The sequence below is a fragment of the Hypanus sabinus genome, chromosome 7 (assembly GCF_030144855.1).
Source record: "Hypanus sabinus isolate sHypSab1 chromosome 7, sHypSab1.hap1, whole genome shotgun sequence".
Lineage (NCBI taxonomy): Eukaryota > Metazoa > Chordata > Chondrichthyes > Myliobatiformes > Dasyatidae > Hypanus > Hypanus sabinus.
The window spans coordinates 157,900,444-157,926,450 of NC_082712.1; the positions used below are offsets into that span (position 1 = coordinate 157,900,444).

The 26,007-nt window shown below is 40.9% G+C and overlaps 1 long non-coding RNA gene across 1 annotated transcript in view; it reads left to right on the forward strand.

Moving 5' to 3' along the window:
- Positions 1-5,079: 5,079 nt before the first annotated feature.
- LOC132396435 (uncharacterized) overlaps positions 5,080-26,007 on the forward strand; it is a 56,348-nt gene continuing 35,420 nt past the window's right edge. The window contains exons 1-2 of the long non-coding RNA XR_009512987.1: positions 5,080-5,155; positions 15,152-15,206. This is a non-coding gene — a long non-coding RNA (uncharacterized LOC132396435). The remainder of the gene's footprint in view (positions 5,156-15,151; positions 15,207-26,007) is intronic.

Here is a 26,007-nt window from a genome sequence, read left to right on the forward strand (position 1 = left end):
CTCGCCTTATGTCTCAGAGTGAGTTATTGATGGTGCATCAGCTGTACCTCCTGCTTTTAGTTGCCACAGGTTTACAGTTGGGGTCAGGTTGGCGAACAGCAGTGGGGGAGGGATCTTGAGGGGGAAGAGGCTGCAAGTGGTGTCGGTAGCGCAGCTGTCGGCAAGGTGAGTTATTGATGGTGCATCAATTTTATTGACTGGAAGAAGGAACAAGCAGTGGTTAGCACAACACTTTACAGAGCCAGCGATTACCAACTAGGGTTCAATTCCAGCTGCTGTCTGTAAGGAGTTGTACGTTCTTAGGGTAAGATGACAGTGCTACTGGTCACAGCGGCTTCTGTGGGGTCAACAAAAGGTGCTACCATTCTACTTAATCATATATCTAATGATTGCCAGATCCTGCTAGACGTTGAGAACTCAACGTGCTGCAGGTCTACACCATCATCAAGTTGCTCGCTGGTGGAGATAGTGAACGAGCTGCACAACGGGCTGCTGCCGGAGTCGATGGAGGCTTACAGTCAAATAGCAAGTGGCCATCATGGCTACTTTTCTTGTGATCGCAAGACCCGTTTGGATGTTGTCAATCCAGTACGCTGCAAGTTCAATCCATTGATTTATCGGATGTGAGCAAGGGCCTAGTCCTCGATCGTCATGAGGATTAGGCCTGAAGCCATGGTGATACCTGTTTGCAGCCACTTGGAGTGAGGAGACAAAGCTGTTGAGGGCGGTGTTCAGAATGGAGTCGTAGCTACCCTCACTCGGGAGAAGACAAGCTTTGTTGTGGCCAACTGCAGCTTTTTGTAGCGGCACTTGGTGGATTCGGGCCTCGAGCTGCACGGTTGCTTGCTTTTCAGCCGCTGGAGGAGTCTATATGTTGTATAGGAGTCAATTAATCCATATATTGTATGTGAGAGCACTGAGCCTCAAAGCCATGGATTCGCCCAGCGGGAGCTGAGTGTCAGAGCGAGAACTGGGCTTCAAAGCCACAGTGTCACCTAACAGGTGTTGGGGGCCAATCAACAGGTAATATTGGTGGGCTGGGGGGGCCCGGACTATATATATATGCATATTCTCCGTCATTGTATGTTTACTGATATTCTATATGGGTTTATTGACTTGTATGCACCAAGTCGCAAAGGGGTGGGATGTGGGCCTCGGGACTCTTATTACGTAATCGTGATCTTGTGTTTGCTTACTGTGTGTGACTGTTGGTAATGTGAATTTGCACCTTGACCCAATAGTAACAATGTCTCGCTACTCATGAGTACTCATGTATGGTTAAGTGACAATTAAACTTGATTTGAATTGTTCACATGGGTTTCTGCAGACATTCTAAAGGCATACCGTTACGGTTAGGGTTGAGGGCACACTATTTTGGCACTGAAAATGTGACATCGCTTGAGGGCTGCACCCAGCACACTCCCAGACAGTGTTGGCCATTGACTCAAATGACAGATTTCACAGCATGTTTTGATGTTCATGTGACAAATAAATCAAATCATTTTCAGTTTCTTTTACAATCCACCTCAGAATCACGCTTCTGGAAGATGGGTGCATTCTTAATAGTTTCTCAACTTAGATTATAATTACAAAGAGTTTTGTAAATTTTGTATGATTTTGGAGCAGTTTTTTCATGACTGGGGCTGCATGTAACTTTGTGGAAGTAGGTTTGGCCAGACTGTAGTGAAACATGGTGGAATTGCAATAATATGTTAGTAATCTATAAAGCTAAATCCTGACCTCATCTGTTGTGCATGCATGCGCATGGTTCAAATATACATTTTGCAAAGTGATTCCTTCTCTTTATGTTATCAGATGGGGGTGTGGGGTGGCAGGGGCGGGGGGGGGAGGGAGAGTGTGCTGGTTCTCAAGTCCGATGAGCTTGAAGAGGCATTGCTTCAGAGTGTAACATCCAAACAACAATCTGCTGTTCTCCCTCTCTCTATGGAAAGGGTGACACCTCTCTCTGTCTCTTGTTAGTGTGAAAGAGAGCCCGTGGCACGTCAAAGTGCTGGGTTTAAGGACTGTAGTTTTTGTCGGACTGCAGATCATGGGCTCTTTGGGGGCTTTGTCATTGCTTGGTGGGTGGTGGTGGTGGGGGGTGATGCTTCCTGCTGGAACAAGTAGGGGAAGTGGGAGGGTAGATAGTTTTCTGCTGCTTGTGCATGGAAGGGAATTGAGGCTTTGGTGTTCTAATGTTTTTCTATCATTTATTCTCTGGGGTTTTCTTCTCTGGATATCTGTGAAAAATAAGAATTTCAGGCTGTATAATGTATATATTCTCTGATATTAAATGGAACCATTCCCCACCCCCACATACAGATAGACTTCCAACTCCAGACTAGGTTGCCTCTGGGCCTCCAGTCCTTGGCTCTGAACTCTCAGGCTCCCAAATGTTGGGCCTTCAACCTCCATTCCCTGACCTGCACTTTACAGGACATCTGACCTCTGACCTCTGACAAGCTGACTCAAGGGCTTCAACCTTCAGCTATTTACATCTAGACTCACCAACCTTGGTCTTTGAGTATCTACCTCTGGTATTGCTGACCTCTGGATATTGGCCCTGGGACTTGCCAATCATGGGTTTGACCAACAGGCCTCGACTTCTGGACTTCCACAGTCCACTAAACCAATGACATGGGGGATGAGGTCACAGGCACTCATGACTCCCTCCCATATGGATCTTCAACCTTGGACTCACTGACCTGGGCGTAGCTGGTCTGCTCAGTGCCTGTGGACTCAACTTCCAGGACTGCTGATATTTTACTGCAGCACACTCTACCCTGGACTTGAACACAGGTTCCTGTCCCTGACATCTAAATCACCCTCGTCCTTGGCCCTAAACCCTAACATGATTCCTAAATCCCGTGCTGTCCCCAAAACAGGATGCAGCTAAACCTGAGCTACAACCTTGATGGGCATTGCAGCTCAGCACCATTTTGACAGGAAGCCATGGGATTAGTGAGCAGAGTTACAGCACAAAAAATTTGTTTAATATACGGACCTCAATTAAGAATTGGATATTGGAAAGAAGCAGGCAGAGTGAGTATAAATGGATCTATCTTAGATTGGCAAATTACTACACTGTGTTTGAGCCCCAGATATTTGTAGTCTATTGATGACTTGTCTGAGCGAAATTAACTTCAAGTTTCCAAGTTCGCTGACAATATTAAGTTGGGTATGATCGTACGAATGTAAGGAAACTTCAGAGGGATATGGACCAGCTGAGTGCATGATCAAGAATTTGGCAATGGAATATAATGAACAGATGAACAGGAAGGGCAGGATTGGATGATGCAGGTCCCGGGGTTCAGGTGTTTTGAAAGGAATAGGACGGGAGGTAGAAAAGGGGGGGGGCGGGGTGGCATTGCTGGTCAGGGATAGTATCACGGTTATTGAAAGGGAGGACCCTGCAGAGGGAGCCACTGAGTTGGTGTGGGTAATAAAAAAAAAGGATGTGGAAGCTATGGAGAAGGTGCAGAGGAGATGTAGCAGGATGCTGCCTGGTTTGGAGAACAAGCCATATGAAGCAAGGTTAGCAGAGCTGGGACTTTTTCTTTGGATCGTAGAAGAATGAGAGGGCACTTGATAGAGGTCTACAAGATTATGAGAGGCATAAATAGGGTGAATAGTCAATACCTGTTTCCCAGGGCACCAATAGCAAACACCAGAGGGCATATGTACAAAATTAAGGGAGGGAAGTTTAGGGGAGACATCAGGGGTAAGTTTTTTTACACAGAGGGTTGTGAGTGCCTGGAATGACTTGCCAGGGATGGTGGTGGAGGCTAAAACATTGGGGTATTTAAGAACCTCTTGGATAGGCACATGGATGAAAGAAAAATGGAGGGTTATGGGGTAGTGTGGGTTTAGTACTTTTTTTAAGGATTATATGGATCGGCACAACATGGAGGGCTGAAGGGCCTTTACTGTGCTGTAGTGTTCTATGGTTCTATGGTTCTCGAATGTGATATTATCCACTTTGCTCCATATAACAGAAGAATATCCATGAAACACTGAGAAATTGAGTAGTGTTGATGTTCAAAGTTACTCCATGTCCTTGTAAACAAGTCACTGAAGGGCAAGACGTAGGTGCACCAAGTGATCAAAAGAGCAAACACTATATTGGTCTTTTTTATGAGAGGATTTACTTACAGAGTAAAGCAGATTTATTGCAATTGTATAGAGCCTTAATGAGTCTGCAAAGCAGTCTATAGATTTCAAAGTAAATTTATGATTAAACTTATTATCAAAGTGCATACATGTCACTATATACAAGTCTGAGATTCATCTTCTTGCGGGTGCGCACAGTAAATCAAAAAACCACAATAAAAACAGTCAGGGACTGCACCCTATAGGAAGGACAACAACAAACTGTGGAAATACAAAAGGGAAAAAATGAGCAATAAGTATTGAGGACATGAAAGGAAGAGACCTTGAAAGTGAGTCCATAGCTTTGGGAGCAATTCAATAATGGGGCAAGTGAAGTTGAGAGAAGTTAATTCCCTTGGTTTAGGTGCCCGATGGTTGAGGGGTAAAAACTGTTCCTAAATCTGGTGGTATGGGTCCTGAGGCTCCTGATGGCAGCAGCAAGAAGAGAATATGACCTAGGTGGTGGGGGATTTTGATAATGGATGCTGCTTTCCTGCAGCAGTGTTCCCTGCAGATGTGCTCAATGGGGGAAAGGGCTTTATGCAGGAAGGACTGGGGCATATCCACAACCTTATGTATGATTTTGCTTTCAAGGGCAGTGGTGTTTCCATACCAGGCTGTGATGTAACCAGAAACTATATTCTCCCCGCCCCCCCCCCCCCACACCTGTGGAAGTTTGTCAAAGTTATAGATGGCGTGCTGAATCTTTGCAAACTTCGAAGGAGGTGCTGCCATGCTTTCTTCGTAATTGAATGTGGTTCTCTTCCCTGGAAAGGATGTATTTGCCTCAGGCAAAGATCTACTGGACTAATTCCAGGATTGACCAATTTGCCATGCAAAGACTGAGTTAGCTGGTCTGGAAAAGAATGAAAGGAATTCTCATTGAAACCGATAACGCTCTTTAAAGGGCGCAACAATTAGCTACATGACAAATGCAGAGAAGTCTAGGAACAGGAAGATGTTTTCAGAGTAAGGCATAAATTGGTTCGGATTTCTTCACTCAGAGGTTGGTGAGCCATTGAAGTACTTCATTGTGGAAGACTGTCATTGTGTTCATTCAAAACAGAGATTAAAATTTTTTAGGACATTAATGATATGAGGGTTGCAACAGCATTGAGATACTGATCGATCATAACCTTCCTGAATTGTTGAGCAAGGTTGAGGTGTGGATAGCTTTCTGCTGGCCCTGTATTTTCTTAAGTTAACCACAATGTCAAAACGGTCTGAGTGATCTTCAAAGTTTAATTGCTGGAAACATTATTACTTCTGGAAAACAGATTCCCATGAATTTTATGATTACTTTGGTTCTAATGGCAATGCAATAGAGACTCCTTTAGCAAAAAGACTTTGTTTTTCTTTGACATGAGGGTGATTTTCAAATATTACTCATTGTTGACATTAATGTCACATTTTGGTTATCAAAAGCAGCCAATAAAAAGAAAACTGCTGTACCCATATTAAGTATATGCAGTCTGTAACCTTCCACAGGAAGTTGTGAGTCTTTTTTTGGATCTAGTCCATTTAAAAAAAACTTCTTTTATATATAATTTGTATGCTGCGTACTTTGATGCTGTGCAAAGTGTAGACCCAGATATTCAGTGGAATTTCCAAGTTTAAATTAGATGTATTAATTATTTATCAGCAGAAAGCTGCGATCAGTGTTAGTTTTACATATTTCAGCACTTAAAGTTCTAGCCTTGAAAACTGCGTCTCTTACCTACATTTTATTGCATACTATAATGATTATTTAATTTTTAATTTTTCTATGATGTTAAAGCGTATTCAGTAGCCACCTAAGTCTAAATTACTCATGTTTGTTTTTCCTACACATTGGCCAGAAAGCAATGCCAATTTTTTCAAGCACATTACCAAGTGAGTTTCTTTATTTGCGGAATCCTGGGTAATTTCAAACCAAGAATGAATAGGTAAATCAAATGTCAATTTATGAGGTGGTTTCTCCCCCTGCTGGTAGGCTAGAACTCCAAATGTTGGTGACCTTGGCTAAGATAATTTACAGCCTCTGCTAATGGGGGGTAATCCAGATCCTTGTTTACAGATTATCATGGCCATTTCATGGATGAATTTCAAAGAGGCAATTAAACAACTTGTTTGCAAGGACAGGACACTGTATTTTCCAAAATTATATCATGTTGAACGTGGGAAGGAAAAGGAATCGGTTTAAGCTTATTTTATTCATATTTGTGGGCAAGTTTTTTAGACCTGTTGGGGAGGGTTTAAACATGATTGGTAGGGTGATGGGAATGTGACTGGTCGGTCAGATGATGTAAGGTAAATGCAATGCATAGAAATACTGTGAGGAAGGATAGGACCTTAAGTGCAGTCAGTTGTATGGGTTGAAATGCGTCTAATTTAATGTGAGAAGTATCAGGAACAAGGCTGATGCACTTAGAGCATGGATCAGTATATGGAACTATGGCATTGTAGCCATTACAGAGACTTGGGTGTCAAAAGGGTAGGAATAGCTGAAAGATATCCTGGAATTTATATATTTCAAGTGGGACAGGCAGGGAAGTGATAGAGATGGGGGAATGGCATTGCTAATCAGGGATAGTATCACAGCTGAAGAAAGGGAGGATATTCTGGAGGGATTGTCTACTGGATCAGTGTTGGTGTAAGAAAGAAGCAGGAAGGGAGCAATCACTCTTTTGGGGGTATTCTATAAACCCTCCAATAGCAACAGAGACACTGAAGAATGGATCACAGGCATATTTTGGAAAGGTGCTAAAAAAAACCAGAATTGTTTCCATGGGTGACTTCAACATCCTTAACATTAATTGGCACCTCTTTAGAAAGTCTTCAGAAAGACTGCAGATGCTAGAAATCTGCAGCAACACACAAAATCTTGGAAAAGCTCTGTTTGGCAGGCAGCATCTATGGACTGGTGAAGGTTTCAACCCAAATCATTGACTGTCCATACATGCTGTCTGGCCCGTTGAATTGATCCAGCATTTTGTGTGTTGTTTTTTTACTTCAGTATTTCATGTTCGACTAATGAAGGCCAGTATCTCATACGTCTTCCTAAACATGTTACTTATTAACCTCGCTATCTTCAAGGCCTTTGGACTTTTGTCCCAAAACCCCTCTGTGCCTCATTACTCACTAACACTCTTACCATTCACACTGCATTTTCTAGTCTCATTGAAACTCTCAAAATACATTACCTCATACTCGTCTGCATTAAACTCCAACTGCCATTATTTAGACCATGTCTTCAACATGTGATATCTTTCTGCAACCCAAGACCTTTTTCAAGAACATCAGCATGCATCTTTTCAACCTGTCTTTATCATGAGCTGAGACCTGCTGAGATTGCACAGGGTGCTGACACAAGGAGATAAGTTAACACAGCAGGTACAAGGCATTTGTGATTCTGGAACTGTCTGCTGGATTAGCTCCAGATATGGAAGTTGAAACAGTTGTTCTGAGTGCAAGCAGATTATCTTATCACTGTCTATGCAAGAGAATCCATCCATCTCTCTGGGTACTGAGAGGCGCTGAAAATAATGCACACCCCCTCTGCATAAATTCATGAATGCTTGTTTGAAATTTTGAATTCTCCATGAGGAAACCTACATGATCCACAGAGAATAGAAGCCCTTCCTGCTGAGGAAACAATATTGATTACTAAGGAGAGCTCTTAGGAATACATTTGTCTGTGCTTGAGTAAAACCAGCAATGCTAGCAAGTCCCAGTACATGAGATATCATTTGTTCCTTAATGAATTCCAACTAGTGTAAAGAGATGAAAGGGACATACACATAGATCTACTCTGACCACTTGGGAGGATCCTGCAGTGAAGAAACTGAAAGTTAATTTGACCTTAACCTTCATGAAAGTGAAAAAGCCAAGCACAAGACCTTGCTTTTTAAATCTATGTCAATACAGGTACGAATGGGTATTACTCAACCAAGGAGATCTCATTAGGAGAATTACTGATGCTAGAAGATGTTATGCATATCAATATGTATCACTTTTAGAAGTACCTGGTCCAATTTTGCATTGGCATGATTTCACCTGGAAATTATTTTCTGTACGATCGGCTGGTAATGGGTCATATAAAATATGACCTTCCAGCTACATCAGACATTGGACCCTTTCCTATTTGCTGACTGATAAAACTGGTCCGTTGTGGCTTTGGCCCTCCACTCCATCCTGTCCCACCGAGGAAACGATGCCCTATATGCCAGGATGTTTTTCATTGACCTTAGCTCGGCATTTAAGATGATCATTCCTCAGAGGCTGGTGGGTAAACTGTTTAGGTGGGGACTCAACTCCTCTCTGTAACTGGATCTTGAACTTCTTGATGGAAAGACCCCAGTCAGTCTGAGTTGGCAGCAACATCTCCAGCTCCATCACCCTGTGCACTGGTGCCTCCCAGGGTTGTGTCCTCTGCTGACTCATGACTGTACCGCCAGAATTAGCTGAATTATCATCAAGTTCGCTGATGATACTACAGTTGTGGTACAGCCTCATCAGCAACAATAATGAGTCAGCATTTTGAAAGGAGATAAAGAGGCTTTTCAAATGGTGTGAGAACAACAAGCTGAATCTCAACAGGGACAAGACAGAAGAGATGATTGTGGACTTCAAGAAAGCACAGGTTGACCATTCTCCATTGCACATCAATTGCTCTGCCATAGTGAGAGCGAAGAGCACAAAGTTTTTAGCTGTGCAGATAACAGACAATCTAACCTGGACCCACAACGCCTCCTCACTATTCCAGAAGGCACAGGAGTGTCTAGACTTTCTGGGGAGATTGAGGTGTGCAAGGCCCCCATTCTAACAACTTTCTTTAAGAGCACCATCGAGAGTGTCCTTTCTGGCTGCATCATTGTGTGGTATGGAAACTGTAGGGCATCAGACAGCAAGCCCCTACAGAGAATAGTTAAAACCATTGAGAAGGGTCTCTCTTCTCCTATTTGTGACATTTACCAGGAAAGTTGCTGCTGTAGGGCCCAAAGTATTGTTGAGGAGACCTACCACCCATCCCACAATCTCTTTGACACACTTCCCTCAAGAGGGAGGCACAGAAGATTCAAGATTAGGACTGCCAGCATGGTTAACGGCTTCTTTCCTCAAAGTTCAAAGATCAAAGTACATCTATTATCAAAGTGTGTATAAATTATACAACCTTGAGAATCACCTGCTTACAGGCAGCCATCGGACAAGAAACCTGAAAGAACCCAATTAAAAAAAAACCCATCCAATATGGGGGGGGGGGGAGAGAGAGAGAGAGAGAGAGGGAGAGTCAAGTTTATTGTTATTTCAACCATAGACTGCTGGTACAGTACACAGTAAAAATGAAGCAACGTTCCTCCAGGACCCTGGTGCTACAAGAAACAACACAAAACTACATTAGACTGTGTGAGACAGCACAAGGCTACACTAGACTATGTAAAGCAACATAAAAACTGCCCTAGACTACAGACCTGCACAGCACTACAGAAAGTGCACAAAACAGTGCAGGGCAGTACAATAATTAATAAACAAGACAATAGGCACAGTAGAGGACAAATTACAATATAATTATAAATGATGTAGATGTTGGTCTAGACTCTGAGTATTGAGGAGTCTGATGGCTTGGGGGAAGAAACTGTTGCACAGTCTGGTCATGAGAGCCCAAATGCTTCAGTACCTTTTGCCAAACGGCATGAGGGAGAAGAGTTTGTGTGAGGGGTGCATGGGGTCCTTCACAATGCTGTTAGCTTTGCGGGTGCAGCGTGTGGTGTAAATGTCTGTAATGGTGGGAAGACAGATCATGATGATCTTCTCAGCTGACCTCACTATCGGCTGCAGGGTCTTGCAATCCGAGATGGTGCAGTTTCCGAACCAGGCAGTGATGCAGCTGCTCAGGATGCTTTCAATACAACCCGTGTAGAACATGATGAGGATGGGGTGGGGGTTAGAGATGGACTTATTTCAGCCTTCAGAGAAAGTAGAGACGCTGCTAGGCTTTCTTGGCTATGATGGTGGTGTTGAGGGTCCAGGTGAGATTCTCCGCCAGGTGAACACCAAGAAATTTGGTGCCCTTGACAATCTCAACGGAGGAGCCGTCAATGTTCAGCGGGGAGTGGTCGCTCCGTGCTCTCCTGAAGTCAACAACCATCTCTTTTGTTCACATTCAGAGACAGGTTGTTGGCTTTGCACCAGTCCATTAGCTGCTGCACCCCCTCTTTGTCTGCTGACTCGTCACTCTTGCTGATGAGACCCATCATGGTCGTGTCATCAGCGAATTTGATGATGTGGTTCGAGCTGTGTATTGCTGCATAGTCGTGGGGCAGCAGAGTAAACAGCAGTGGACTGAGTGCACAGTCCTGGGGGGCCCCCGTGCTCATGTGATGGTGTTGGAGATGCTGCTCCAGGAGAGAGAGGGAGAGAGAGAAACAAATCTTGCAAACAATAAAAGCAAGCAACAGCATTCAGAACTATGAGACTAATAATAGCTTATCACCATCAATGTCTCTTCATTAAGACAGTGACCTGTTTACTGGACTGGTTACTGTTTACCTGTGCTACGCTATACCAAATACATTTTAAATTACATTTTATTAACTTATTTATAGTGTACTATTTTGGTTTAAGTGTTTAAGTGTGATGTATGCAGTGTGGGTGTACTGCAGTCTGGGCAAACATTGTTTGGTTGTATGGAATATATATAGTCAGAAGACAATAAATGAACTTGAACTTGAACACAAGCCCTTGCTTCTTTAATCTGTATCAATACAAGGAGGAATAGGTATTTCTCAACTAGGGACATCATTAGGTGCATCAGTGATGCTGGAAGATGTCGGGCATGTTAATATAAATCACTTTTGGAAGTACCTGGTCCAATTTCGCAATTGGCATGACTTCACCAGGAAATTATCTTCTTTATGATCCACTCAGGATAAAACTGAATTTGTGTTTTAAAACATTTATCTCTTTCTGATGGAGGGGAGACCATATGAAGTTTTGGATTTGGTTGCCAAGTGGAACATCTAACCTATATCCTCTGACCTGCTTGATGGATTGGAGAGAGTAAGCCCCAAAGAGGACAAAGATATTTTCCTGTGGGTCTGAAAGCCACTGGCGTCAGTGCCCGTTAGACAAAGAAGAAACTTGAGAATGAATAAGTCAATGATTCATGCTAAAACCTCTCCTTTCATCGTGAGTGCATGTTGAATTTTACCAATAAACAAACTTTTTTTTGCTATCTTTAGCTGTTCACTGTAGTTTCATTGAATGCTGTGACATGGTGGGAGAGCATCAAAGTTATTGTTTGTGACACAATATTCCAATCTAGAGCCAACATAGTAAATGTATGTTGTGATTAGCGCATTATAATTTTGTAAATTGTCATTGTGTCATGAAAAATATATTCTGGATTCCTGCAATTCATATTCTTTTGAGCACTTTGGAGCCTTACCATCGATCTTGACATCACTTTTCAAGGTCACGCTGCTTGAATGCTTTCTTAAAGTGTCTTGACAGAAGAAAAAAATAAAAACACAACAGTAGATTGCCTTTCTATTCTTGGTAAAACAGCCTGATAAGTCAAGTCCACAGCTTGCTCCTAGACTCAATGTAACTATTCCCTCATGCCATGATTTGTAAAGTTAGCAAGGCATTGTGTTCCAATCCTCCTTTTGCAAGCGCTAATAAGAAACTTGTTTTCTTATTCTGTTTCTTTACAAGTTTCCCAGTGCACATCCTTGATATTTTTCAACTATCTTAGCAACTGATTTATTTATGTTAAATGCATAATAGGTTCTGCCAGATACAACATATAAATGTCAAAGTTGAAAGTAAAATTTATTATCAAGGTATGAATATGTTACCAGAAACAACACTGGGATTCATTTTCTTGTGGGCAGTTACAGGAAAATAAGTTCAAAGGTCAAAATTCAAAGTTCAAAGTACATTTGTTATCAAAGTATGCATACCTTTTACGACCTTAAGATTCATCTCCTAACAGGCAGCCACAAAACAAAGAAACCCAAAAGAACCTATTAAAAAAGGACAACCCAAACACCCAATGTGCAAAAAAAAAACAAATCATGCAAGCAATAAATGCAAGCAAATAGTATTTTGAACTGAAGACCACAAAGAGAAATCATCCACAGATCCATAATTCAGCGCAGAGTGGAGCAGCAAACTGAACTGGCTTGAAACTCACCTCAGGTCCGACACCCTGCCCTTTCAATCTGGCCTGGTGCAGTCCAAACGTTGGGTTCAATCACTTTGGTATACTCTGGGGCCTGGACCCCACTGCCTAGATTTAACCTGTACCCGACCTTTGCAATTCAGCCAGGTGCGTAAACCATTTGAACCTTGCGTCCTCCTCACTCTCGGCAAAGGGCCCACTGCCTCGCCTCGCCTCAGTTCTGCCACATTGAATTGCCTCCAGATCCAAAAGGAAGATACAGGCTGGTGTTTGTGATGATTGTTTACCAGAAATAGAGAAAATAACAGTTGTTTTGTTTGTTTCATTGACCACCAGCCAGCAGTTGCTGAGATTCACAAGCACCATCTTGAACTATTTATTAAGATTTGATAATAAATTTGAAATTTAGAGTTCACTAAAACACACATGACCACATGTCCAATTTGCAAAAGAGGACAAATCATGCCAATAGTAAACAAAAAGTTAATAAAAACACATGGAACATGACTCCATGGCTGCAGAGCCCATTTAGCACCAAGGTGAGTGAAGCCCGTCCAGGAGCCCAATGGCTACAGGGCAACAAATGAACCCGAGCATGGTGGCTTGGCAGCCAGTAGTCCTGCACCTCCCACCCGACAGCAGCAGCGAGAGAGAGAAGACCAGTCAAACAGGCATACAGCACTGTTTTTTAATATCTTGCTTAATGCTATAATTGCCGCAGACTAATGGAGCTGTCCATGGGTAGCCATGACTTAGTGCCCACCCTTAGCAATGGCCACCCTGGCTTTACCTGCACCCTTGAGAATCTAGTACGCCGAATCCGCCAGGAGATTCCAAAAGCGCCAGATCGTTTAGTTGGTTCAAAAGTATGTCCTTGAAAGGAAAATAAAGAAATATAATAGAATTTATGAAAAAAAACTATCTGTAAACTAAGACTGATAAACAACCAATGAACAAAAAAAAATCAAATTGTGTACATAAAAACATGAGTAAAGACTCCTTAAAGGTAATTCTGTAGGTTGTGGAAGCAGTTTAGACTTGTGGTGAGTGAAGTTATTCACCCACTTCAAGAGCCTGATGGTTGTAGGCGAATAACTGCTTCTAAACTGAGTGGTGTGGGACCTAAGGATTCTGTACCTCCTGCCCTATGGTAGTAGTGAGTCAAGAACATGGTTTGGATGGTTTCAGTTCAAAGGTAATATAGCATATCCTATTATACTTCAGGTTTTGAAATCATAGGGGTGTTAACAGCAGAGATTTCTTGGCTTTATAACATAGAACCAATCAGCACCTTCCCTAAAGTTTAAATTTCTGAAGTTGAGAACTTGTATAACAGGTCCCTTATGAACACGTCATTGGATCATCACTTTTCTACTGCAAACCAAGTAAAGGTTTTCATTGTTCTGCTTTATCTCATGTGTCTCATTTGGATATATACAGTAAGTGGTAAGTTGGACGTCTGGTAAAGCTAGTAAAATATAAGGGAACTGATACCGCAATAGAATATATTCTATTAGAAAAGAAAGGGCAAGAATTCATTATTCCACCAAGTGAATGGCACAATTACCCTAAGGCCTCAGTAATCCAGGTCCAAACCTACTTCTGCTTTCGCTTGTATGGAATTTGCATGATCTCCCTAAGATCTGGCAGCGTTGCCCAGGTTTTCTGATTTTCTCCCACAACCCAAAGACATGCAAATTCATGGGATAATTTGATTCTGTAAATTGCCACAAATGTTAATGGCATGCAGTTTCTGTTAAATGGATAGTCTGTGTCCATTTCCAGTTCAGACTTTTCAAACCTTGCTGGTAAAATCTATGGTGTGGTCGGTGAGAAATTAAAATTCTCAATGATGGGGGTAGTCTCTGGGAAACTCATTGGGGAGGGAAGATTAAAGAGATTAGATATATTGTCACATGCACATAGAAACATACAGTGAAATGTATTGTTTGTGTCAAATCAAATCAGTGAGGATTGTGCTGGATATAGTCCAAGAATGTTGCCACACTTCTGGCACCAATATAGCATGGCCACAACTCACTAACCCTGTGTGGTATGCCTTTGGAATGTGGGAACACCTGGAGGATGCCTGTGGTCACTGCGAGGAAATACAAATGCCTTACAGACAGTGGCATGGATCAAAGCCCAACTGGTGATTGCTGGTGTTATAAAACAATTGTGCTAACCACTTTGCTGCTGTTCCACCCCTAGCAGAAAGGTTCTCATTCTTTAGATCGGAATAAAGTCAATGTTTAGGGAAAATGGAGGGAAGGTGATTGATGAATCATCTGAAAATTATTTGGCCTATCATTCTGCCCAGAGGAAATGATGAATTGTTGCTAAGTATATTGACCTCTACCATTTGAATGTCTTCCTCTTGATATCCAATTTTCCCAGAGCTTCTTGATGCCACAATTAATAGAATGCTATCTCAATCTCTCATCTTTGGTTTGGAATTCAATTTTTGATCAATATACTATCTACATGGAAACCTCTATCCCTCAGTGTGTTACTTGACACTAAAGCAAATGTAGAAGTATACAGAGGTTACTGAAATAAGTTACATTGCCCAGTCATTTTAGGCTGGCTGCTCTCCAAAAAAAAAAGATCTCTCTAAATGTATTTACTTATCTTGTTCCCACATGCCTTAGTCCCCTTTTCCTTCATTCACCTAAACCAATCTTTGATAGTTTCATCAGATTGCCCACTGGTGGCCTTCAAGTGTTCTGCATGAGTTCTATGCCAACGCTATTAGTTTCTAACTTCTGTGTTTATTCAGGTCCCCTGCTCAAATGGAACACCATGTTTTAAAATCATTTCTTTTCATTTCCTAACAAGGCCAAGATCGGTGTCCTCTTCCTGTGCAGTGATTCAGTGATTTGTCATTGATGAGGTAAGCTTCCAAATTTATTTATTATATCTATCTATACCTTCTCTTAGAACAAGTCTTTAAAATAAGGGAAATAATACAATATTGTGTCTTTCTCGTGTGTTGGTTTTACAACTGGGCAATAAAATGATTGTCTTCGAAACAAGCATATGCAACCCTGATAGTTCACTGAGTCAGTGGTGAGGGCCTGAGTCATCCAGATGAGATGTATTCAGCTTCAAACCTCATAATATATTGTTGTTGGGAATGATCAGAACTGATGATCATTTGATATATTTCAACATTTTGATACCTTCTTATGCTATTAAATACCCCCTCAAGTTGTACAGAAACACTTATTTATTTGACTGAAAAATGTATTTGAACACACTGAATGTAAATTTGAAATGTTACTTTCTTTACAGCAGAATAGGAAAGAATGTAATCTTATTAATACACGGAATGTTTGCATTGAAACAGTACATAGTGTACATTATTGTCTGAACATTTAGGGCCTTAAAATAAACCCATATGTCATTTTTGTGGAAATATTAACATTTTATTTTAAACTCATATTAATATAAACAAAGGAACCCAGTACAAAAGTGCTTAATATCTGTGCATTGATCATTACCAAACATAATTTCAAAGCTCATGTAACTATCACTTTGAGAACAAAACTGTATTTGGTTTTATTGTTGTGTCTTTTATCTTGTAAGTATAACATAATTTATTTGTAACATTTCATCAATAGTTACTAACACCAAGCATAGCTTTGTCTTGTCTAGAAATGAATTCTGTACTAAAAGCATTCCTGGTAATTTTGTGTAATGTTACAGGAATCTAACTTCAGTGCTATGAAATCTGGTGCTTTACTTTCAGCAGTTGGCATCTGCTTTGTGGAATTTTAGCAGTGAGAATGCCAGATTATAGACAAGAGAAAACTGTTTTAAAAAGTTAAAAAATACTCCACTTTTCTTCATTATATTAAAGTAATAACTTATTAAAATTCCATTCAGATTACTGTTTCACAATTAGTGGAAATATTGATAAAATACATTGATTTTTAGTTGTTTAATTTTAAGGAGTAAATCTTGGCTTAGTTCAGTAACATAATGTAATTGGTAACTTATCACAAGGCATTTCACACCTCCTGCATTGAGTTTACTGCAGATAGACTCTCAGTGGTCACTTTATTAATTATACACTTGCACCTGCTGAGTGATGCAAATATCTAATCAGCCAGTCATGTGGCAGCAACTCAGTGCTTAAAAGCATGCAGACACAGTCAAGAGGTTGAGTTGTTGTTCAGACCAACATCAGAATAGGGAAGAAATGTGAGCTAAGTGACCTTGACTGTGGAAAGATTCTTGGTGCCTGACAGTGTGATTTGAGTATCTCAGAAACTGCTGATCTCCTGGGATTTTCGTGCACGACAGTCTCTGGAGATTACGGTGGATGGTGCAAAGAAACCAATAAAAGTACCCAATGAGCAGCATTTCTCGGGTGAAAGTTCCTTGTTAATGGGAGAGGTCAGAGGAAAATGGCCAGACTGGTTTAAGCTGACAGAAAGGTGACAGTAACTCAAATAACCATGAGTTATAACGATAATGTGTAGAAAAGCATCTCTGTATGCACAACACCTCAAACCTTTAAGAGGTTGGGCTACAGCTGCAGAAGATCTCAAACATTAATGCAAATATCTAATTAGCCGATTATGTGGCAGCAACTCAATGCATAAAAGCATACAGACATGGTCAGGGGGTTTAGCTGTTGCTCAGAGGTACCTAATAATAGAGCTACTGAGTGTAAATCTAAGAATTATATTGAATGATTTGATGGATTTCCGTAACATATTTGTCCTTCAATAAAGTTTAGAAATCTAAGTTGTATAAAAAGACAATAGCATCATGTAAAAAAAGCCACTGATATCTGTAAGTTCTAACCTAAGCATGCTAACCATTGCAGGTGTGTTTGAGGCCTATTTGAAAATTTATTCTCTAGTGTATGACTGCAGTTATCCAGACTAAACTACACAATGTGCAGTATCTAATTCACAAATACAAAGACAATGCACCCCAATCTTTCTGATGAAACAATGTACTGTGCTTATAAAAATATTCACCCCCGCTGGAAGTTTTCATGTTTTATTGTTTAACAACATTGAATCGCAGTATTGTTTGCACTATTGTATCTATATGTTGTAATTATGTGGTTTTGTGTAGGTCTTGTAGCTTTAGTTTTTCGCCTTGTTTTGATTTGGAGCTCCTTTCCAGGGAACGTGCTAAGACGGTAGCGCGATATTAATACACAACAGCCTCTCCGGACTCTGGATTGGGGATTGCCAAACGTTACGTGGATTTTCTGGTGTAGTCTGTTTTGTCATATGCTTTTGTGATATCATTCTGGGGGAACGTTGTCTCATTTTTTAACTGCATTGCATTTGTGGTTTCTAAATGACAATAAACTGAATCTGAATCTGAGTAGATTTAATTTGACTTTTTAGACACTTATCAACAGAAAAAGACTCTTTCAATTCAAAGTGAAAACAGATCTCTACAAAGTGATCTAAAGTAATTACAAATATAAAGCACAAAATAATTGATTGGCCCATTAAGTATTAATCCCTTTCAAATTTGTATTTAGTAGATGCATCTTTGGCAGCAATTACAGCCTTGAGTCTGTGTTGATAGGACTCTGTCAGTTTTTCAGGTCAGAACACTGCAATTTTTCCCTAATCTTTACAAAACTTTTCAAGCTCTGTTAGATTGCATGCAGATCTTCAAGTCAAGTCAAGCCTTGAGTGAACGGCCCTTTTCAAGTCCAGCCACAAATTCTCAGTTGGATTGAGGTCTGAACTCTGATTTGACCGCTCCAGGATATTAACTTTGTTGCTTTTAAGTCATTCCTGTGCAGCTTTGGCTTTATGCTTGGGGTCATTGTCTTGCTGGAAAGCAAATCTTCTCCCGAGTCACAGTTCTCTTGCAGACTGCATCAGGTTTTCCTCCAGGATTTCCCTGTATTTTGCTGCATTCATATTAGCCTCTACCTTCACAAGCCTTCCAGGGCCTGCCGCAGTGAAGCATCCCCATAGCATGATGCAGCCACCACCACGCTTCACATAAGGGATGGTGTGTTTCTGATTATGTGCAGCGATTAGCTTACACCAAACATAGCAGGTAGTCTGTTGGACAAAAAGCTCAATTTTGTCTGCATCAGACCATAGAACCTGAGTCTTCCATATGCCTTCTTGCAGACTCTAGCTGAAATCTCATGTGATTTATTTCAGCAATGGCTTCCTCTTCGCCACTTTCCCACTTTCCTATAAAGCTTCAACTCGTGAAGCACCCAGGCAACAGTTGTTGTATGCGCAGTCTCTCCCATCTCAGCCACTGAAGCTTATAACTCCCCCAGAGTCGTCATAGGTCTCTTGGTGGCCTCCCTCACTAGTCCCCTTCTTGCACGGCCACTCAGTTTTTGAAAATAGTTAGGGTTAGGGTTTACAAATCTAGGCAGATTTACAGCCGTGCCATATTCTTTCCATTTCTTGATAGTTGACTTATCTATCCTCCAGGGGATATTTAGTGACTTGGAAATTTTCTTTTATCCATCTCCTGACATGTGCTTTGTTCCAATAACCATTTTGCAGAGTTGCTTGGTGTGTTCTTTTGCCTTCATGGTGTAGTTTTTGCCAGGATACTGACTCACCAGCAGTTGGACCTTCCAGATACAGGTGCATTTTTACTACAATCGATTGAAACACATTGACTGCACATTGGTCTCCAAAAACAGATCTCCATTTAACTAATTATGTGACTTCTAAAGCCATTTGGCTGCACAAGTGATGACTTGGTGTGTCATATTAAAGGGGGGGGGGTGAATACTAATGCAATCAATTACATTGTGTTTTAAATTTGTAATTCATTTAGATCACTTTGCAGAGATCTGTTTTCACTTTGACATAAAAGCATGTTTTTCTGTTGATCAGTGTCAAAAAAGCCAAATTTAATCCACTGTGATTCAATGTTGTAAACAATAAAACATGAAAACTTCCAAGGGGGGGGGGGGTGCACACTTTTTTAGGCACTGTTTCTTCAAGCTGCACTGTCCCCAGTTTAACCCTAACCTAATCATGGGACAATTTAAAATGACCGAGTAACCTACTCAGTACATCTTTGGACTGTAGGGGGAAGCTGGAGCACATGGGGAAAACCAATGCATTCCACAAGACTCCTTACCGACGGTGCTGAACTTTGAACTCCAATGCTCTCTGTAGTAGTGCCTCACTAACCACTATGTTAGCATGATCTGTTTCTTTCCTTTATAAGAAGCATATTGCCTAAAATAATTCAACAATGGAATTGAGATAAGGTGTTGATAAGATTCATTGTGGCCCCAAGATCTATGGAAATCGGATTTAATTATGACCACAGAAAAGCATCACCGAGGCTGAAAACAGAATGAAAAATCTTCTGTGTGGAACTACTTAGTTCTCATAGAAGTACCTGCAATTTACTTCTCTGAAAGATCAGATGAGTTAGCTTCTTAGATCCCAGCTTCCTGATTTTCCTTACTGTACTCAGGGCAGTCACATTCCAAGTGATGAAAACAAAATTCTACCCTTTAAGATTTGATAACAAACTGCATTGCCTCTGATTTTCAGACTACATTTAAAGAAATGTATATTGAGGAGGGCATCTTCAGTGGTTGCCAAGCCCATAATGAAGGACTTGATCCATTTTTATTTCAATTCGGCTAATGCACTATGTGAGTTAAAAAAGATGAGACACTTCTCCTTGCTAGTTTTTGGCAACAAAAAGTTATCTAGGGCAGCTTGAAAATAGAAACGGTTGGGGAAGGGATTGGCAATTGGTGTCCTGACATGACTTGAAACAGAGACTCCAAATAAATGTTTCAAATAACTGCAAAAATGAAGTCCCTGAGTAGTAATTCTTTCCTGCACTACTAGCTATTGTAAAAGATAAACAGATATGGTACCTAATGGGCAATGCTCATTCTTTGCCTATTTCCACAATTGTAGCCTACATTTATGGCTGAGCTATTCACTACAAATTTAAGCAGCTACCTGTGTACTGTTTACAGTTATGCTTTCTGCCCATTTAAAAACATCTGAAATAGATGTCAATAGTATAGATGTTTACTATTCCAAGTATTTACTACCCAAATATTAACCATGAAACAATGACTGTTGTTTGGAAATAGTCCCATAATGCTCCCACCATTTGTGGAAGTTAGTATAGATTTACATTCTCAGTTTTAATGAAATGTTTTATTTTTCAGTATGAAGCCTTAAGATGATTGATTTGCTAGTGCTATGACCTCACCTAATGAATAATTTTTATGTTCTGTCTTTGATAAGAATAGGTAGTGAAGCAAGAGGTGAGACCTTGAGCTCACCCTTGAATCAAAGTTATCTGCAAGATGTGAACTTGCATTATTCCACTGATTGCTGAGGGCAGATTGCAAGGTTAGTCTGTGTGTGGCTTTTATTCAGGTAGTTTGGAGCTGAGTGATTCACTTCCTGCAAAGAACTATATAACCTGGCTGGTTAAATAAATTGAAAATCTGAAGATTAGCCTGACTCGTCTGCCCAGCTTTTGAGAACAATGATCCATGTGAAATCATGTTCAGCAGCAAGCTTTCTGTTCTTGTAGATGATCCAGGAGGAAAGTTTATACTTTTCTTTTGTGGTTCTCCTGGTTGAATCTTTCTTTAACATCACCTGATTGATTTTGGATATGTATTATATTATGCAGACACAAGACATTGCAGATGCCAGAATCTGGAAAGACATGCAAAATGATGAAGGAAAACAATAAGTCAGCAGGATCTGTATGTATTTCTACAACTATGGATGCTGCCTGAACTGCCGAGTACCTCCAGCATCTTGTATAAATCTCATTACGTCTGGGTAAGAATGTGTCCTGCCTATGAAATAATTGACATCAGTCCCATGACTTAGCTAGCAACCAAAAATTTTCACTGTGCTAAAAATCTAGAACAACAAATAAAATGCCGGAGGAACTCAGCAGATCAGGTAGCATCAATGGAGAGGAATAAACTGTTGACATTTTGGGCTTTGACCCAGTGTATTGTGTGCTTTTTTTAAACTATTAAACCTTAATCAAACTATGAAAACATTTAATGCTATAAAAACATGAACTAAAACACAACACACAAACTCAAGCAACTAAAATATAATTTTAACACTTTAGAGACTTGGAGGGTGGAAGTTTCGAGTTATGTCCAAAAGAGCTATTTGACACAAAGTGCTCATAGCCCAATGAGGGAAGGAACATCTATGAATCTTATATTGGAAAATGTAGCTAGTTAATTTGAGATAGTGATTTTATTTTAACAAATGGGGATGGACTAGTAATTAAGGTCAATTTGGAGTAAGAAAGCCATCTTCATCATTCTCATCATGTGATGTAGGCAATCATGGTCTATGACCATAGTTGTTCTTGGTAGATGTTTTTACAGAAGCAGTTTGCCATTACCTTCTTCTGGTCAGTGGCCTTACCAGATGAGTAACCATCAATACTGCTCAGGGATTGTTTACCTGGCATCAGTGGTCGCATAGCCAGGACTTGTGACATGCACCAGTTGCTCATACAATCATCCACCACCCGCTCCCATGGCTTCATGTGACCCTGATCTGGGGGCTAAGCAGGTAGTACACCTTGCCCAAAGGTGGCCTGCAAGCTAGTGGAGAGAAGGAGTGCTTTACACCTTCTTTAGTAGAGACGTATCCCCATCCCACCACCCAAAAAGAAAGTAGGAAATTATTGGAAAATGAACAGGGAGACCTCAAAGCCACAGGTCGATGATGCAGAACTTGGAATGCAGTGGGAAAAAGAAGAGCAGGAAAGGCAATTGCCAGTCAAACCTCTTGGGTGGATAATGGTGATATGTTCTGTTGGCATTCTGAACAATTGTTTCAAATTCCAGATTTGGAACTAAACCAGCAGAGAGATCCTGAATCATAAGTGTCTTGTCCCTGCTGTGTTTACTCATCTCCTTGATTCAGCTCCCTGTGTAATCTCAGCAGGTGTCTGCTCATGATAGAGGTGGTTGAATAGAGTCATATACAGAGTGTAGAAGAGAATCATAGGCTGCAGTGATACTGGTATGTTGACAAAGTGAGCTGAAAAGTGACAGGTGGTGTTAAATCCAGACGAATGTGAAGGAATGCATTTTGGGAACACTCTTATGAGGCTAGGACATACACCATGAGTGGTAGGGTCTTAAGTTCTGAGGAACATAGTACAAATGCATGCATCCTTGAATGTAGCAAAACAGGTGGATAATATGTTTAGGAAGGCGTCCGAGATTCTGGCCTTCATTTGTCAGGGTATCAAGCATAGAAGTAGAGAGGCTATGCTCCAACTTCATCCTCCTAAATGCAGGTGTTCCAACTTCGATTGGATCTCAGCTGGGGTACTGCCTGTAGTTCTGGTAACCATGCTATATCAAGGATATGTCAAAGTTGGACAGGGTGCGGCAAAGATTCACTAGAATGCTGCCTGGGGTGGGCAGTTCAGTTGCAAAATCGAGATCTCTTCTGCCTGGAGTGGAGGAGGTTAACAAGGATGATCACAAGACCTTGTTGGACATTGGTAATAAGATACTGCAAAAGTCTGGTTCATTGATTCAATGGCAGGACTGATGGTGGGGGAGTTGTGTGGCTTCAGCTGTTGTGCGGAGCAAGCTCTCATGTCGTGGCATTACCTGTTACAGCCACCCAGGGAGGAGCTGGAGAGAACACAAGGTGTGGCAGGTGTGCTGGAACCTAAGCTACTTTGTGGGCTGGTCCCAGCATGAGATAAGCAGATTTGTCTCTGACTGCTGAACCAGCGTGAGATGAGGAACTGCTGCGTGCTTGTACTTGCAGAAACATGGCTCCAAGCCAACAACCCATGCACCGTCAATCTTCAGGGCATGCCTCGCCGAGACTTGGACCAATATTATTTTGTGACGGTGTGTGCTATTGTAACCACATCTGCTGTGTGCTCTGTATGTTACTGGGTTTTGCACCTTGGCCCCAGAGGAACTCTGTTTTATTTAGTTGTATATATGTGTATGACAATTAAACTTGAACTTTTGAACTTGTATGTTCTCACCATGTCTGCATTGGTTTTCTCCAGATGCTCTGGTTTCCTTCCACATTCCAAAGATACATTGGTTAGTAGGCTAATTTGTCACATGTGTGTGATTGGGTGGTACTAGCTTGTTAGGCTGGAAGGGTCTGTATCTCAAAACAAAAATAAAAAAGCAATTTGTGTATATACTATACAATTTCCAAGGATATAGATTTGGATAGATTGTTCCCCAAGCTTTGCCCATACCAAACTGGAGAGTATAAGCTTAGGGTTGGGGAAAGTGATTCAGAGGGGATATGAGGAGGATCTTCTTCATCCAGAGAGTAATAAGTACCTGGAGTGCCCTGCCTGAGAGAATAGTTGAAACTGCGTCAACGACAGCATTTAAACGTGATCTGTATGAACGCTTGAATCATTACTGGGCAATGGACCAAATGCTGAGTGCTGGGATTAATATGAAAGCAGAAGTTGAATCATATAGCCTGTCTCTAGGCTGTATGTTTCAATAACTTTAGTAGTGCCTCCCAGATGTTGTCCCATACTGAAATCAATGGAGAAGCAGTTCCTGCATCCATTCCACCTGTGAGAAATCCAATGACCGAGGAAATTGGCGAGATGCCAGTAAACTATTTAGTATTCCCTTGACAACGCACACATGTGAAAATCCGAAACATGACACATGTAGAACTGCCATATTGCCCCTGCAAAATCTACCCTTGCAAACTTATTGACAATTCAGTTTAGAAGCCAACAGTGCTTCAGTGCAAATAGCAGAGGGGACACATTGATTTTTAAGCTATTCAATCTACTGTTCTTTACACTGAGCAGCACAGACAAACAAGAGGAAATTTTTACACTGTGTATCAGGTGGGCTTAAAACATGTGACTCCTCTAATGTCATGTACTTAATGTTAGAATTACCCCTATTGACTTCAATGCAAAGAAATAGTTAATAGCATATAACCCAACTTCCAATCAGATAGCAAACATTATCTGACTCAAAAATGCTGCAAGTATTCAGTAGGTATAATAATATTTATACTGAATGAAATTAATTAATGATTCTTGTAATGGCACTTTATCCAGTCTGAAGGAGGGATGATAAATCTTTTGACATGTAGAGATATCTTGCACAGACATAGAGGTAAAATAAAATGTATGTAAGAAATGTAAACACTAATTCAGTTTTTTGACCTCTTTTGAACTAATAATATTTGATCAGAAGTGTAGTAAATGTTATCAGTGGTCTTTGAAAAAGTGTCAGGACTTAACTTGTGGCTCAATATATAACAAAGTGCAGTTGTTTATTGGGTTTGGTTGTTTTATCATTTATAATACAGCATGCTTCCAGTTTCCTTAATTTCCCTGTGATAACAGTGCTTTGCCCACAGTTATATAATCTGTTTGTACAGTCTTGTTTGATATGGAAATTATTGCTCTCTGCTGAGGTCAAGGGTCTTGGATTGGGGATTGCCAAACGTTATTTGGATTTTCTGGTGTAGTCTGTTTTGTCGTGTGTTTTTTTGTGATATCATTCTGGAGGAACGTTGTCTCATTTTTTAACTGCATTGCATTTGTGGTTTCTAAATGACAATAAACTGAATCTGAATCTGAAGTGCCATTCTATTAAATGAACCAATGAAACTACCCCCATCACAGCAGACAGTCACTTTGGGCAATTTTGCGGAAGCCAACTGAACATTTGAATTATGCCTGATATAGCCATTAGTGCAATCAATGAATTTAAATAGACTTATGCCCTTCAAGGGAGAAGCCTACTCCAAACGTCAGAATCAGGTTTATTATCACTGGCATGTGACATGAAATTTGTTAATTTAGCAGCAGCAGTTCAATGCAATGCGTAATATAGATAGATAGATAAATAAATAAATAACGGTATGCGTATATTGAATAGATATTGAATCTGAAATACTGTATATTAAAAAAGTGAGGTAGTGTCCAAAGCTTCAATGTCCATTTAGGAATAGGATGGCAGAGGAGAAGAAGCTTTTCCTGAATCACTGAGTGTTTGCCTTCAGGCTTTTGTTTCTCCTGCCTGATGGTAACAGTGAGAAAAGGGCATGCTCTGGGTGCTAGAGGTCCTTAATAATGTATGCTGCCTTTCTGTGACACTGTTCCCTGAAGATATCCTGGGTACTTTGTAGGGTGTAGTCTACTCATGGATAGTCAACATGGCCTTGTGAAGGAAAGATCGTGCCTCAGGAGCCTGATTGAGTTTTTTGAAGAGGTAACAAAAGAAATTGATGAGGGTAGGGCAGTGGATGTGGTCCACATGGACATTTGACAAGGTCCCTCATGAGAGACTCATCCAGAAAGTCATGAGGCATGGGATAAGTGGAACCTTGGCTGTTTGGATAAAAAATTGGCTTAAAGGAAGAAAGAAGATGGTAGTTGTGGAAGGAAAGTATTCTGCCTGGAGGTCGATGACTAGTGGAGTACAGCAAGGATCTGTCCTGGGACCACTGCTATTTGTGATTTTTATAAATGACCTGGATGTAGAGGCGGAAGGATGGGTGAGTAAGTTTGTGGATAACACGAAGATTGGAGGAGTTGTGGATGGAGCTGTAGGTTGTCGAAGGTTACAAGAGGATATAAACAGGCTGCAGAGTTGGGCAGAAAAATGGCAGATGGAGTTCAATCTGGACAATTGCGAGGTTGTGGCGACCCATTTCCTAGCGTAT